General features: G+C 30.9%; 1 pseudogene; it reads right to left on the bottom strand.

Annotated features, from left to right (window-relative positions):
- Positions 1-1145: 1145 nt before the first annotated feature.
- Positions 1146-1721, bottom strand: LOC102891237 (annotated as a pseudogene).
- Between the last annotated feature and the right edge of the window lie 14868 nt (positions 1722-16589).

Genomic DNA, 16589 nt, shown 5'->3' with positions numbered 1-16589 from the left:
TTTTATTCCAAGTTTCTTAAATATTAAGTATGCTATTGTCTTAATATTTTTATAAAGATTTTATTAACCCTTAGTTGAGAAACAGTGCATATTTGTTTTTAATAGTTTATAATTCAGTATTAATCTTAGGTTACCAAGTTAAGGCAATTGAAAAACATGTTTTTGACTTGTTTTCCTTTAATTTACTAATTAATTATAACTACCAACTACCCATTATAGAATTACATTATACTATAGATTATGCCTAGAATTTTTCATTGAAAGTCATATTTTACTCTTAATATGTATGTATGTGTATAATTTATATAATGTGTAACATTTATTAGATTGTCATGGCTTTTTTTCTTAAGGGACATAGAATGTCAGCTCTTTGGTTCTGATTTGATCACAGAATTATATGAATTACCCTCCATATTTCATTCTACTTTAATGAAAAAAAACAGGGCATGCAGGGACAAGGGAGGGGGAGGGAGAGATTGAGAGAAAGAGAAAATACTTTTTTCTGACTATAATTTACTAGAAAACAAGTTGTTCTTTTATATTACTATGTACCATATATCATATTACATTAAACACTGGTGAATCAAAGAAGTAAAATACATAATTCCTTTTTCCAAAGAAATTCTCATTCAGAAAGAAAAATAAGATAATATAAGCTGTGTGAATAAAAGTTATAAGAAGTTTACATGAGGAAGAATAAGTATTTCTTATCTGGATTGTTGCGATTGTTCATGTTTAGTTCTCTTAATTTTAACAAGACAATAAAAGTAATTTTAAAATGTAGCAGTGTGTGTATTACTAATGGAAGATGGGAGAACATGAATATTTTGGGGGAACGGATTAGGAAATAAACATGAATATAGTATATACATTTATACAACTCTACAAAAAGGTATGGTGGCAGATAATATGTTGCTAACATGCATTTTAAAACAGACTTCCATAGCCAATCTATTTAGAATTTGCTGAAAAGTGTTTTTTGTTTGTTTGTTTGTTTGTTTTAAATACACAACTTTTATTGCATCCTTAAAATAACACATATAAGTCTGTGGAATCATCCGAAATTTTGCATCCTTAAAATAACACACATAAGTCTGTGGAATCATCCGAAATTTTGGCAATTCTGTAGCTGGACAACTTTGACCTTATTCATCAGCCTGATGAACTGTGCCTTTTTCAGAACATAGATACTATCCAAAAATTTTCTGATATCCTTGTTTTTAACTGTGGTGGCTTGTTGAATCAAAGCAGCTGAATTTGATACAAGTTCAGTGTCATTTCTTTCAAGAATTAGCTCATCATTCTGGGCTTGATATACTAAACAAGCAACACCTGATCTCATCTGAACGCTGTGGATGTATTTTTCACCCAAGAAATTTCAAATTTCAATAGGACAACCATTCTCCTGAATAACAACGTTGATGGGGAAGTGAGCATACACAGACCTTATCTTGTAACCAAAGCCCAGTGTAACACCCTTGATCATGTCCTGTACATGCTACAGACAGTGCAAACAGTAGCCAGTTCCTTTCTACGTCTCCACCATTTGTCAACCCAGAGCCTTTTCTTTTTCTTTCCAAGGAGACTGAGTTCTGCATCGATGTGATTTAAGTCCCTCCTCAGGGTGCCTCTGGGCCCTTCACAATAACTGAGCTTCCCTTCAGAGCAATATCCATATTTTCTGGAATGTCGACAGTTTGATAGCTGAGAATGGTCTTCATCCTCGCAGTAGATGCAGCAAAGAGCTGGAAAGTATTTTTTAAATGAGATTTCTGCAAAAGCAAATATCTACGTTCTCTTTTATTACACTACAGGATTGATTTTACAGTATCAAATATCTTGAGATATTTGTGGTATTCTCCCTTTATAAAAAGAAAATTTGTTTATTTATCCACTAGCATGACATTGGATTACGGTTTTATTAATTTATTTGTATTTGTCTTTAAAAAGAAACTTATTTTGATCCAATTCTCATGTCATATAAAGAATGGATAAAAGCAATTTCTCATCCCACTCATATTGCATTTGAAATCTGTAATATCAGAAATCCAGTGGAATGCCTTAACCAGTTAAGCTTATATTCCAGGGGATTTTTTTAATATGCTGCACTGATGAAGCAAGAGTATTAAATTTATTCAACCATGAACAATTCTTTGATTATCATACACCTCAACTCTTCTGTTATGTGTTGACCACAAGAATAAAAAATAGAAAATGAAATGTGATTACTTCCTGATGAATTGAAATTCCTTTAATAGGCATTGAAATTCCTTTAATAGACATTGAATAGAGAAAATTTATATATTAATAGTTACAATCAAGCTTTTAGTTTTTTTTCTCGTCGAGGGTAGTATTCAATAAATGCACTTATAACGTTCTTATATGAATAGCAGCATATGGAAAAATGGAATTATTGCCTCTGTGTTGTTTGTTCCATTAAGGGGAACACAAATTATGTAAAAAGAAAAGTCATAAATAACCATGCCAATTATATATTTTTTGAAACTGTATCTATAGTTGCATACCTAATATTTGTCATTAAGTTGAATGTAAAGATGTAGAAAGTGATAAATTATAAGATTTTAAAATTATTTTGCAGCTGAAGCTTAACAAAGGGTTGCTAAAAAAGCTTAGTTAAAGGGGGAAAAACACATAATTCAACTGGATAAGACATGATTATACTATGCTTAAGCCATTGTCAGCATATGGAAAATATGGAGAAGTTTAAAAAGGCCTGATAATTACAGTGTCACCTCATTTTGGCAGCCCTATAATATTCATTTTCCTGTTTCTTAGACAGATGCAGAATTCTATAGTGTTGGAATTGAGTGTCAAATAAAAAAAGTCCTGTCAGTGCTCAAATACCACATACAGATTTTTTTTTACAGATGAATTATTATAACTTCATGTTTTGCTTCTCTGCCTTCACAGTTATTTCACACATACTTTTTGTGAGTAGCTGTAAATGATGAAGCATGGAAATTTCACAGAACTCACTAAGAAGTGTGAAATCAAGTTTGAGATGTTGAACATTGTTAATTTATTTGTATCATTGGTAAAGGTAGGACAACACAATTAGGATAAAGACGTATGTCAAGCAAGGGTAGGGGGAGTAGATACCTATTAAGTCTTATTGAGACTCACCTACCTCCTCTATTCAAATCTATGTCACTTTTCTGGAATAAATCAAATACATAAACAAAACACAATAATACAATTAATAACATATGCCTCCAGGAAGCTTACAGTCTTATTAAAAGGTAATATTCTTAAACACATTCATGTAAGCTTCACTATAATCTAATGAGGAAGGAATTATCCGAGCACAGAGTAAAATTTAAACTGTTCTAACTTCTAGAACTGGCTATGTCACTAGGACTTCTCTGTATGGATTAGTTGATACTTCTATCTATAATTTATCTATCCTCTATCTCTATCACTCTATCTATCTATCTATCTATCTATCTATCTATCTATCTATCTATCTATCTATCTATCTATCTATCATCTATCTATCTATCTATCATCTGTCATCTATCTATGACAGATAGATGGACAATATTATATTAGTACTACTCATATTAATTATTATATGTATATTGCTCTGAAGATTCAAACAGACATACTTCTCCATTAAGTAAATTTTTTAAAATTTTTTAAGGATTTGAAGTACCATTATAAAATAAATGCCTTCAGGGCAAAAAATATTTATATTTTGTCATCATAGTATCATTTCTATAAAAAAATTAATATCTCTGAGTGCCCAGAGTATAATAAACATATGATAAATGTTAGTTCTCTTCCTTTTCCTCTATTACACTCATTTCCATGAACATGTTACCGGAAAATAAAAAAAGTATTTATCTTATTTCAAATATGTAATTTAGTGTTAACATTTTTCTAGTTTATAGGGAAATTTGCAGACTAGACAGTCAAACAACTTGACATAATGGTCTCTTTCCTGATTAGGTCAGTTTTTCAATCTGCTTTTCAAAAATGTGTAACTTTTTAGAAAAGCTTCCTACATGGGCATACAGATAGAAATGTGATAGGAAAAATATGATGCCTGAAAACATTTCAGGAGTTGATAACAGTCAAAAATGTACAAAGGGAGTTTTTATCCTGTTGCCCAATTCTTCAGCTTCACTTTATGACAATTGCTCAAGCTCAGATGCAAGGAAATCCAACCTCTACTTTACAGACAAAGGAAAGGAGGCATCATCAATCAAGCAAAATACTTACCCAAGACCATTTAGTGAGTTGAAAGCATATAATGAACTTAATATACATGACAAGAAAAGGGCTAAAATAGGATTCAAATCTTTAGATCTTTTATATTTGAAAATAATGGCTACTTAGTTTTATTCTTTAACACTCACAAAAGTAGAGAAAGGCCTTATGAATTTTATTCCTAATTTTTGTCATATTTTAAACACACTAAAATATTTCTGTTATATTGAAAGTGCAGATAAGATTAATAAAATGACAATTTGCTTACATATCACCAAGTTCACAGAAGACTTCCTGAAGTTCATTTTTCATGTTATTTTTTCTCTTATTTCACCTATTTTGAAGGATTATTAATTAATAAAATGGCCCTCAAATTGTAAATAAATCAGAATAAATATGCTAGAGGTATTTTTCCCAGAAACTGTATAATTCACTTCTGAATAATTAAAAATTTATTATTTTGTTGAATTTTTTGCTAATCAGTTTTAACTAATCCAAAGACAAAAATACATCTGATCTGTATTTTGTTCTGAAAAATACAAGGTTTTTTTAATGTCATTAAAAACAAAAGCAAAAACAAAACTACAGATTTACATGTCTTGCATTAACATAAACAGAGCAAAGAACTCTGGTATAAATAAAAGAAGTAGTGAATCACTAATGTAATACATAAACAATAATTCTTATTTTACTTAAGTATGAACTATTTTTGCATATTTCAGAAAGTGACTAAATATATGTTTATATATTTTAATTGCTACTTATTGAAAGTCAGGTTGTTATCCTCTAAGTAAACATAAAAGAGAAAATTATGAGCAATCATAATCCATAAAGTCTATGTATCTATAAAAGAAAACCTCAGCAGAAGAATCTGGCTATAGAATATTGTCCAGGTCAGCAGAGTTTTTCTCATAAAGATGAGTGATTATACAATAAGTATCACAGCATTGTCGGTAATATTTCAGTATTAGGTGAGATGGTATTTATTTTCAGTTCATTCCATCACATAATAACTTGAATGGTCCTTTCCCCTTTTTATTTTTTATTCAGTTGAACTGAATCTAAGCTAATCTGCAATGGAAAAAAAAGACATAAAAATGTGTCCTTTATAACGGCATCTTTTCAATGTATATAAAGTGTGATCCAGCATCACTTGGGAACTTGTTAAAAAAGCAAATTCTCAGGCAACACCTCAGACTTTCAGCATAATAAAACCTATGGGTGAGTCCCAGAAGCCTGTGTTTTAACAAGTTCTGCTGCACAGAACCGCATGGATAGAGATTAAAAATAACATACACCATAGAAACTTAGAGGCTGCCTATGATATGTGATTTGAAAACTGACAGTTGTCAAAGTCCATTAATCTAACATACCTTTGGCAGATGTTTGAAACTGCACCTTCAAAATTCAGATATGCTTGGAAGTGATAATGGTCTAAACTGCCACTACCCCCTCTTTTTTTTAATAGTCAAGGGACGTATAACTATTTTTTACTCAGATTTCACTTGTACATTATTCCCCTTCATACTAGACTTTGGAAGATGATTGATAATCAATCAATCACCAGATCCAGCAGTTCAGTTCAGTCTCATACTTCTTTTACCTGTCTATGCAATCTCTCTTAGGTTTGCCTATGCAAACCTGTCTTAAGGTTGTATCTAAGGCTCTCTTGACAATTTCCTGGGTTTCTAGGTTTTCCTGCAAGAGTGAGCAGCCATGTTAGAATAAAGGGAAGTTTCTTAAACTGTGATATACATATTCATGCCCTAGGCAAAATTTAATATGATTTTATATAGTATATTAATAAGTCCAAAGTCATTAATTCCTAAATTTTGTTTGCCATAAATACAAAGATAATAGTCAGTTGTGATTTGAAGTAAAGAACTAGTAGAGGGAGAAAGAAATTCTACCAGATAGATGTAGGTAAACAAATTGCATATAGTTGACTTATTCAAGTCATTAGATGAAATTATTTTATTTATTAACTTAAATTTTTTTAATTCATTAAATTTTAGTTCATTAAATTTAATTCATTAATTTAAAAAATTAATAGTTTAAGTTTTTTTCTCCACTTAATTCTTTGAATATTTATGTCTTTCTCCTCACTGAGTATATTATAATTTCTATCATTATCTTTGGTTACTAATATATATCAAGTAATAAGCAAACATATTTTGATATTTAATTCAATTATGAGTAATTACCAATTTTTAAATTAAATTTACTGGGGTAACATTGGTTAATAATATTATACGAGTTTCAAGTGTATAATTCTACAATACAGTATCTGTATATTGCATTGTGTGCTCACTGTCCAAAGTCTAGTCTCCTTTGTTACCATATATTTGACCTCCTTTACACTCTTCATCTTCCTTCAACCCTCCTTTCCCTTTGATAACCATTATTCCGTTGTCTGTTCCTTATAAGTTTGTTTTGTTTTTTCATTTGTTATTTTCTGTTTTATATCCTATATGTGAGTGAAATCATATGGTTTTTGTCCTTTTTCATCTGACTTATTTCACTTAGCATGATACTCTCAAAATCCATCCTTGTCACAAGTGGCAATAGTTTATCATTTTTTTTTATGTCTGAATAGTATTCCATTGTATACATGTATTACATATTCTTCATCTGATCATCCATTAAATTCTTTCCACTGGTTACCTAACTCTGTCTAGGTTTGACAGCATCAGGGTGAACAGGAAACAGAAGTTTATAATAGAAGTCTACTGGTCAAAAGTAGACAGGGCTTAACATAAGAAGGCATTCTTAATACCCAAAAGGAAGTGGAAGGCTTCTAGATCTCTGTAATGAGGTAACGTAATAGAACAGAAAAATGGTAGAAGGAGGGAGAATGGTCAATGATATCACTTGACTTATTTCTATATATCCTACCTATAATAAGTTTACAATTTATTAAAGAAGGTGTGCCACATATATACCCATACACACACATACAAATTATAATGGCAAACAATTTCACACTTATCCTATAAAAAGGTGTTTTATGAAGTCTCTTTTTTGAAGGCTGAATTCTTTAAAATAGCTCCAAGATTTTTAACGTCTATACATAGCTGAGCATAGCTGGCCCTCAAGACTGCCAGAGCAGCCAGCCAAAATGCAAATCACTATCCTAAATGTAAAGACAGAAATGATCACAAGTTTCTAGTACTTCTAGTTCAAATAGAAAAGGACAGTTAGTAATGTTCTTGATCAGAGCATTAAGTACTGTCAGAGGGCAACCTGGCAAGGGAGAAAATGAATGAAATAAGTTACCAAGCTGCTGAAGTGGACTGCAGGGCCAGAGAATTTCTATCCTAATGACAAAGTTGGGGAGGCAAATGGGACAAAACATTCATAGTGAGGATTTCTCTCATTTTTCTAGTGGGTATAGAAAGGTCTGAATAGAGTACCTGATAAGTCCATTTGCTTCTTTTCTGACTCAGTTCCACAGTTTTACTCCCTCTGAATTGGTAAGACAAAATCTATTAGAGTTGCAAGTATTACAGTAAAATAAATAAATAAATGACCTCACCACTTCTGAAGAAAGGGTAAATAAATAAATAAATAAATAAATAAATAAATAAAATAATTAAGTAGTTACTTGATAAATGAAGGGAAAAATATCAAGTGGCATCAGTTTGCAGAATGACTTCCATGAGAAGAACAGGAGCTGTTTATTTTTGTTGCTAATTCAATTATATGTGTACATAGGAAGGAGACCTGCTATAATAGATGTCTAAGAACAATAATAAGCGCATCAGATATTCAAATGTAATTGATGTAAATTAATCTAGACAAAAACTTTTGAATCTCTCATAGCTCAACCCTGATAGAAACCTGACATACCTTAAAGTGAAACTGTTTAAAATAAGCATCTATTTATTTTCTATTATATACAATATGGTGTGATATATTTCTATTCCCAAATCACTTAAAATATGTCCTTTTAAGTCTGGTACAATATTTGCCTAGGGTTAATTAAACAAGGACACACTATTTTATAGACTTCTTATATAATGTGTAAAATCCACATAACTTGAAATGTTTGGGATGCAGGGTGATGCCCTAAGTCTCTGGCTATGACTTATTTTGTGCAGTTGTAAATCGTAGAGTATCTAAGGGTAAAATAGTGTTTTGACAAGATACTACCAAAAATGACATCTTCTAACCTGTATGTTATATGGCAATAGCAGGGAATGGAATTGAGAGATTATTAAACATATTACAATACCCTAGAAATATGAGTTTTCCCCTGTATTTGTTAGGTCAAGTCATTCCTGACTTGGTGAATGTCAAGTGGTCCATAAAACCTAAGTGTCTGAGAGTTAAATTATTCTCTGTCTTCTAGTAAATTATTCTAAGAACTTAAGGCTTTAAGGAAAATGGGATGATGGAACTGGTGGCTGATAACAAATATCTTTACACAAACATGACCAATTTTAGAGATGAAATCAGGGACTACACATTCATCCAGTGGGCCCCATTCTGTGCCATTCAGTTCTTAGTACATATCTGTCAATAGGAAGGTTGATGCCTCAAAATGTCTTGGCAATTGTGATGGTTTAGGTTTCCTGGGTAGAGGAACCAGCCTGGTTCCTCTGACTTTGCTAAAATTGAATGCATTTTAGCAAACACCTGCAATAATAAAAGTAAGACTGATTTCTTACTAACATTTCATTTCATTCAAAAATGTATTTCATATATTCTCATCAACAAGTGAAATTATTGCTTTTGTGAAATGCAATATAATTCAGAACATTTTAATCTTTTGTACGCTTCAAGTACACTTTATACTACTAGGAGTCTACTCTTCTCACTCAAGTAGGGAACTTAATTTGTGGAGGTATTCTCATGCATCTTAATGGGATTTTTGTTTTTCATATTCCTTCTGCCAGAAATAAGATTAAGCTTTGAGAAAATACTATTTGTGTGTGTATATATACACACAACACACACACACATATGCATATACACATAGACACAATCAGGTGACTCATATAAAGCTTAAAGCTCTGGATATAATATATTCGTAAAAATATATGCTCTATTACAGAATTGTATTTTTAATTGGACAATAATGGAAAAGGCAATTGAAAATTAAAAAAAGAAAAAAGCCATTTGTTTTAACTCAAGACCCAAAAAAGCTACACCAGCAGCTGACTTAAAGAAAAAATCAGTATAAGCATTTTCAGCCCATTACAAACAGAAACAGCTGCATTGTCAAACCCTCAGAGATAGAACTGATAATGAAAATGTTACAGACCTTTAAGTGGAGCATCTCTGCCAGACAAGGTTATAATAGTGAACTTACATTAGAGAAGAAAGCATTCAGTATTTATGATTTGCAATTTTAACTTGTGTTTAAAGTAGTACAGGAGGCTTCAAGGGGAATTTAATGTTCTAGGAAATCTATTTGGTCAGTACTGTAAGATTTTATGATCTTTCATTAAGACTTGAAAGTTTAACTGTACGGATTCTGTATTGAATGCAAATCGTGCTATTTTGTGCCGCCTGTCCTCTGAACACCTCTAATGCCACAAATGAAAGAGGCAGTTAGAAAAGCCTTGTATTTTAAAGGTGCTGGCATCAGAAGCTATAAATACAATATTCATCAAAGGACTGTAGAGGACAAACCTTTAAATGAAAAACCCAGAGAATTGTTTATTCTTTTAAAATTTATATGCTGTATAAACCAAGAGAAACACATTTAAAATGCCTGCTATATAGTTTAACATCAAAAATTTTTCTCTAGTGAAGTCTATTTAAAATTTTAGGAAAATGATTAAATTCAACCAAATTTGTACATGAAGCCATAACTTATTCTACATCCATTCTCTCGATATGCATCACAAAGATTATGGGAATCATCAACATAATTCAAATAACATTTAAGTTCAAATAAATCTCCCTGATTAAATCAAGTAATCAAAAAGATTTGGTATGTTTTTATTTTTTTTAATTTAATTTTCACAATAATCTGTGTTTTGGATATCATTAGACCTGTTTTACAGATGGAAAACAAGCTCAAAGAGGAAGTAATCTGATCAACATCTCATAGTCTCTATGTGAGCTTCATAGGTAGTAAGGTTTTCCTATTACTCCGTGCTATCTGTTTTAAGCAAATAGCTCCAAGCTGTTTTTCTAGTATTTGAAGACATTACTTTGATATTGTTCAAATATTTTCCCTTGCTTTTCTAGTGAGCACGCTTTGCAAACCAAAACAGTTAAGACAATCAGTTTGGATCCATTGAACAGTCAGTTTAACCAAGGAAGGATGGGAGATTTGTTCAAATAATTGTCATTTTCCAGAGAGCACCTTTGCCATGCCAAAGAAAGAGGCAAGTACATGCCCAAATAAAACAAAACAAAAATAATAAAAGCAAAAACTAACCTATGCTGTTAAAAGTTAGAGAAATGTTTATACTTGGGGATGAGAGAAAAATTGGAAGAGTTTCTGGGATTAGTCTTCAGTTTTGTTTCTTTTTTAGTTCTAGGTGTGTTTTCAACACATGTATTGTTCCCTGTTTGAAAATGCAGTTTGTGCATGCCAGTGTTAGACTGCTTCACATATATTGGCATATCTGTGGCTTTTGTGACCTGATCTTTTATCTTAAATCCTAATTGCTTCATGGCTTTGACTACTATCTATGTTGAGTAACTGGAATATTTTTATCTAGAATCCCACTACCTAACCATGACTTTAGATCATGATCCTGATTTTTTTCTTGAACAATGTTGGACAAGAAGAGACATTAGCTGCCAGGTAAGGATTAAAATATTGTTTCAGATTTATTATTATTAATGTTAGAATAGAGAAATCAGTATAGACCTTAAACAAAACTTGAACTTTCTACTCCTTTCCTAGCTACTCATTAATTTTTTATACTAGATATATTTTGGTTCCCATTGTAAGGGTAGTGGGTCTGCAGAATCTTTTGGAAAATGAGAGAGTACTCATTGCCAGATACAAACCTTATCATCAGTTCTGAAGATAAGATTACAAGAAGGAAATAATCTTTCAGGTTTGCTTTCAGAGGCAGATCCTGGTTTCAGTTACAAGAATGTTTACCATGTGGGAATAAAGAGCTCAGTGCCCATCTACTGGCCAATGTGGCATGCAAGCCACACAAGACTGAGTCTATTGTTTGAGACAAATGTGTGTGTGTGTGTGTGTGTGTGTGTGTGTATGTTACCAATTTGATAACTTACTTTTTGTTCTCTAAGGGAAAGATTATTAGAGAAGAGTGAAAAGATTCACTGAGTAGAATAATATGTCTATCTCTCAATGGAAATACAGGGAATGAAGTAATAATAGCCACTCTTTCTTAAATCTTATTTGATATTTACCTACTGCTACACTACAATTAAAAATTTCACATCACTTGACATGGACTACTACATTCTGCACTTTATTGCTAGGAAATACATTCATATAAATTTTTACATAATCACATATAGTTACTATTATTTCCATTGTATTACAAAATACATGTTAAGCTATGGGTAAATTATCAATAAGCATTATACAAGTAGCTTAATTTTCCATGTTAGGAGAGTAGATCAACCCTCTGGACAGCTTTATTCTTATTTTCAGTAGAGCTCTTAGTATATTCCTTTGCCCCAGAGTACACTAAAGTACTTTATCTTATTCAGAAATTGTTTCTAGACAGAAATTAGCATTTAGAAACTTCAAGACATCTCTTTCTCAACGGAGTACAGAACAAGCCTATATTGAAACCTAGAACCCTTGTTTCGGAGCAAAATAATATATGTTCATCATAGCCTATTGCTAGAAAATTATTTAAGTTCTTTTAGAAATAAACTCTGTATCAAATAAGTTTCCAATTCGCCCTTCTGATAAATTTTAATGCCCAGTGTCTTTTATATGCTTACGGTGATGGAAAAAAAAAGAAAACTTATTTTACCCTTTAAGAACATATAAGTTAGAGGTAAAAAAAATGTGCGTGAAAACACAAAATCGCAACATATGCTGACACTGCTGGACTAGAGATTTGTACCAGAAATAAGAGAAACCAGCCAGGTAAGCTCTTAAAACGTCCTGGGCAAATCAAGAAAAACATAAGAGGAAATTTAGTATAGACAAAGAGTGAAACAATATTTTGCCCTGAAAATGTTAGAAGAAAGTGAGACAGGTGGGGAGAACATTACAAATAGAGTGGATAGTACAAACAAAGTTATATGCTTATATATAACTCCACTGTACACATATTTATTTATTCAATGTATATATATTTAGTCCTATAATATGCCAAAACTTCTGAGAACACATTTAGAAAGTAAAGACAATGTTATTGCTCTCATGATGTTTTAATCTAGTAGTAAAGACAGAAAATAAATAAGTAAACTGTTAAATGTGTAATATCTTAGGTAATAAGTGTTATAGCGATGAATCACAATAAGTGAGTAGAGTGAGGCAAAAGATAGAGAAGCTTTTTAAAGGCAACTCTGAAGGCACTTCAATGAAAAAAGAGAAATTAAGGAAGACCACTTGGTCTTAGCTTGAGAATGTATGAACATGGTATCACTTACTCTGGTACAGAACGCTTTTATTAAAATGAATGTGTGTATGTGTGTGTGTGTGTGTGTGTGTGCACATTTTTTATTTATGTGTATGGTGTGGATGAGAGAATGGAAGGTTTTGTATTAAACATGTCAAGTTGTAGATGTCAGTTTAAGAGTATCCAGCAAATAGCTCCATGTATTAGTCTGTTTCACAGTGGAAATGTCCCAGTAAGGGATGTAAATTTGTGAGTAATCAGTGTAGAGATGATATTAAAAACTTTCTACACTTGAAAGTTTCTCAGGTAAAAAGTGTGACAAACAGAGACAATGCTGCAGAGAAGTTAAATAATAGGAATTATTAACAGCTGGGTTTGTCAAGATGGGATTAGCAAATTTGACCAAAGTGACCGACTGACATCCAATTGAAGTGGGTTGAGAGAATAAAAAAAAAAAAAAAAATTGAGAAAGATGAACCACAGAGTCTTACCAAGTCTTTCAAAAATAATTTTAATGCAGGTAGGGCAGAAACAGATTAATATAAAAGGGACAGCATACGCTTGGACTAGTTAAAGCATTATAAGAAAGGAGAGAGTAACAAAATTTTAGGTGCTTAGAGCACAGAAAAAGTCTAATGACAGGCAGTGAGAAAGGCTAGAGAGAGGATTGAGGTAAAAAACAAAAACAAAAATAGAAACAATAAGGCAAGAAAAATGAGGTATGGACTCAATAACCAGATATGGCTAGAGGCAAAGATCAAAGTTTCAGTGTGAAAACAAATGTTTGAAACCAGGGAGAAAGTTAAAAGACAGGGAGAATCTTTCCTCCCCCCATGCGTATGTTATCTGTACCTGACACAGAGTAGAAATAAACAGCTTTTGTTGAATGAATAAATGATAAAATGTATATGTTCTGGGAGTAGGAGACTGACAGATATTTCAGTAATACAGAGAAGATAAAGCAGGATTCCAAGTACTGGAATTCAAGTGTAACTTGCAGGTGAAATAGAAAAAAGCACTCTGAGTACAAGGTGTCAATTTTCTGCATAACTAAGATTCATTACATCACTTTTAGTGGCAAATTAAAGGAGTTCTGTGGCTTTTCTTCTTTTTTTTTCCTTTCTTTCTTTTTTTTTTTCTTTCGACTGGGAACCTTTATCAAAAATGAAAATGAAATCTTATAAAGATTATTAAATATATAAAATAGATTAAAGTTGAGTAAGTCTGTTGTGTGAAAGGAGCAGAGGGGAGCCCTGCCAACACAGTACTTCCCTTTAACCTACTGATGATGGTCCCTGAGGGGGTGTCAAAGGATACTAAAATACTGAGAATATTTTTAAAACATTTAAATTATAAAGTAATGAATCCATGTTTTATATATAATCTTTTTGAAACTCATACACTGTGACTAGTGGAGCATATTTGAATTTATCTGAGAGAAAATAAGTTATTAGATAAAGTAGGTCAAAAGGAAGACATAATATAAATTTACATGAATAGTTGATTAAGACGATCTTATTCCCACTTCCACTGAAGAGGACAAAATTTGTAAAGAAAATATTCAATATATACTAAATATGTAGTCCTTAACAAACTCCCGACTCATGCTTTTACCAGAGGAAATTTTTAATTTTTCTAAATATACATCTTTCTTTATTCCCTTCTAATGGCTCTTTTTATTTTCTATTACCTATAACTGTTATTTTTGTATTTCCACATGTTTACTACTAAGACTGATATCTTTTTAAGGGAAAGAACCAGAATCCACAGGACGTATTCCATCAGTATTTGGTGATTGAAGTGGCACATATGTTAGGTGGCAAAAAGATAGACTTTTTAGTCAATTAAATATCTTTTATGTTGCATTATTTTATGCAAAACTCAGAGAAAAATTGAACTCCCTTGATAATTTTAAATATTTTATTAGAGAATTTAGCAGTGCATTTAATACTTAATGTATAATGAAATTTGGAGATTGACAGCATAATAAGAAATTAATCAATGCCTCACTAATAAGAAGAACACCTGGAAGCTTTTTCTTACCAATTCTCCTTAATCTAAGTATGAACAATATCATTTTAAGTTAATTACGCACCAATTTTTTTCTATCAGTATTTCACACTTCGTATTAAATGATTATTTGAAATATTACAAATGTAACCTGATAAAATGGCTCATACACACATTCCAAATAAAACAAGATGCTTGATTAGATAGATAGCAGGCATTCTTGTCCAGTTTATGTTATGAAAGAAAAATTATTCACTATTTAAAAATAAATATAAATTTGCTAGAATTTTTGATACCCCCTTATTATAATTTTGAAGAGAAAATAGTTCCTTTAGAATGTCCATTGAAGGGCAATTATTGAGTCTTCTGTTTAAACAAGTGTTGAATTTTATTTTATATTTTTTCTGAATCGATTAAAACGATCAGATGTTTTTCTCCTTTATTATGTTAATATGGATTGCATTGATTGATGTTTGGATATAATACCTATCTCAAATTACTAGAAAAAATTTAGCTTGTTTGTCACATATTATAATTTTTACATATTCCAGATTAATTTTGTTGATATTTAAAGGGTTTTTGTCCCTATGTTCATAAGAGTAAAGAACTTGTAATATTCCATTCTCTTAATATTTCTGTTAGGTTTTTGATACCATGGATATCATTTGCTTCCCAAATAAGTTTAGAAATACATTCCTTTTATCTTTAATCCAAAGGAGTTTGTTTAAATTTCTTCCTTAACTATTAGTGGAATTCACTGTTGTAGGCAGCCAACAGGGCTTGAATTTTTCTTAATTAAAAGATTTTGATTTTAGATTAAGTTTTTTCCCTAGTTATAAGAAAACCCAGGTTTTCTTGTTTTTGTGTGTGTGTGTGTGTTTGTGTTTGTGCTTTATTTTTCTAAGAATTTGTCCTTTTTGTTTAATAATGAAACTTATAGGAATGGAATTCTTTATTGTCTTTATCATCCTTATAAGTCCTTGAAGATATATTATGTGCCTCTTTTACTTATAATTTAATTATTATTGTCATCTTTTAAAAAATTCTTCTTGCCAGTAGTTAATCAATTTTATTGAATTTTTGAAAAAACCAACTCTGTGTTATGTTATTCCTTTCAATATTATATTGATTTTCTATTTTATTAATTTCTGACTTTTATTTTTTCTTTTAATTTCTCTGTGTAATTTACTATGTTTTCTAAAGTCTGTAATTGGATGTTTGTATGTTACTTAGATCTATAAGATTTTAGTCATTTCTTGATTTTAAACATCAGAAAATTATTTACTTTTTTAATTGATTTATACTTTCAATATGTTGCCATCAAGAAAGCCAGTTCTATGATTCCATTGTTTTTGTTGAGACTTTCTTGATGGACTAGCACATGATTATTTTGTAAATGATAACTATATTTATTCTACCACCAAAATTATATAGCATGTTGGTTGCATATATAATTTTAATAAATATTAATTTTTACATTCAACATTCATTTAGGTGTATCTTCCATTTGAGATTTTGCCCTTACCAAGAGAATCTCCATTTTAATTTTATTTTGTGCTAATCTAAAAGTAATATATTTTCTTTGTTGTGTTTTTCTTAGCTTTCTTTTATTTCACTTTTCTTCCTGATGCCTATATTGACTGAATATAGGATTCCACTTTGGTAGCTATATTTTTTCAGCATGTTAAAGAAAGAAGTTTCTGACTTCCATTGTTTCTGTAATAAATTTAGCTGTCATTCTTGCATTTTGAATAAAATCATTTTTTATTTTCTCTTACGGCTTTTAAGATTTTCGCTTTTATAGTCACGTGCTGAATAATGATGTTT

This window comes from Pteropus alecto, unplaced genomic scaffold (assembly GCF_000325575.1).
Source record: "Pteropus alecto unplaced genomic scaffold, ASM32557v1 scaffold25, whole genome shotgun sequence".
NCBI lineage: Eukaryota > Metazoa > Chordata > Mammalia > Chiroptera > Pteropodidae > Pteropus > Pteropus alecto.
Note: the sequence above shows the minus strand (reverse complement) of the source record. Positions and strands in the feature narration are given on the sequence as shown.